Raw genomic sequence first — 1,344 nt, 5'->3', positions numbered from 1 at the left:
AGCTACAGCTGGGATGGGAGGAGCTACAGCTGGGGCGGGAGGAGCTATAGCTGGAGTGGGAGGAGCTACAGCTGGGGTGGGAGGAGCTACAGCTGGAACTGTCAGTGTGGGGGTGTCGGTACTCACCTTGGGGCCTCCTGGAAGACTCAGGGCTTGCCCAGCAGGACTATTTCCTTGCACCCCCATCCCCCACCCCAAGGCAGATCTAAAACCGGCCTTAGTCAAAACCCATCAGTGCCTGCGGGTTAGAGCCCTCAGTGAGGCAGCTAAGCAAGGGTGGGGACACCACAGGTGAAGCTAGCCCACAGCTGGACTGGAGCTCAGGGCCTGCTTCACACCTGCCTCTAAAACATCCCCCAGCTGGCCGGGCGAGCCACTCTCCAGTTCTCTAACTCTGCTGTGGCCTCCATGAACCCAGGCCCTGTCATGTCTCTGCCAATCATTGAAGCTGTGGAGGCGAGAAAAGCAGATGAGATCAATACACCCCAGCTCCCTGAGAGGTCAGAGCCCACGTGACTGGGATTAGTCACATTCGCTGCTTTCCCTCGTGGAAATCCAGACGCAGGAAGACTGTCCTTCATATCCCAAGGAAACCCTTCTTCACGTGCAGTTGATACGACTGAAATTAGAAACATCGTTCAGAGAGTTTTCTGGAAGTTCTCGTGTAAACATGCACTTACTCAATGTAAAGTCCAATGAGGGCCAGAGTTCCAGCGGATCACCTGCACCCCAGCCACATGTGGGTCACAGCCCCGAGCTACAGAGCTCCGAGCCCCCCATCGCTTCCGATGGGTCACAGAGTGGAGCTAAGCCAGTCTGTAAGGTGAGCCCACTGGTAACTCCCATAGGCTTCAACATCTCCCAAATCGCAAAGTGGGATCTCACAGGTCAGTCCCTGAAGGCATTGGGAGCTAACCTCCTGTCTTCGCTTCCAAGACCTCCCTCTCTGAAATTGTCCCCTGTAAGGGAGGAGCCCCTGAGAACTCAGAAGAAGGTAAGTTGCCACTAATTCTCCTCTCCCCGTGAGTCTGACACGTGATAGGGGTTGACAGCATCACCCTGAACCCTGTTTCCAGGCCAGGCAGAGTGGGTATCGCCCGTGACTCTCCCCTTCAGAGACCACCCATGTGCCACCAGAACCCATGTCCTGTCATTTCCTTCTGCTGCTTGAAGATCCTGGCCTGAGCCGTTGACCCTGTTGGAGGAGAAAAAGCCCGCGTCTGCCTGGGAAGAACCCGCCCTGCTCACCGTCTGTAACAACTGGGCACCTTCTTTCACAGTCCTTATCCCGGGTCCTGCTTTCCAGCCTGCTTCCACCACGGTCTCACGTGAGAGCCATAGCAA

This window comes from Ursus americanus, chromosome 16, assembly GCF_024610735.1.
Source record: "Ursus americanus isolate L20-20 chromosome 16, mUrsAme1.1.p, whole genome shotgun sequence".
Classification (NCBI taxonomy): Eukaryota; Metazoa; Chordata; class Mammalia; order Carnivora; family Ursidae; genus Ursus; species Ursus americanus.
Note: the sequence above shows the minus strand (reverse complement) of the source record.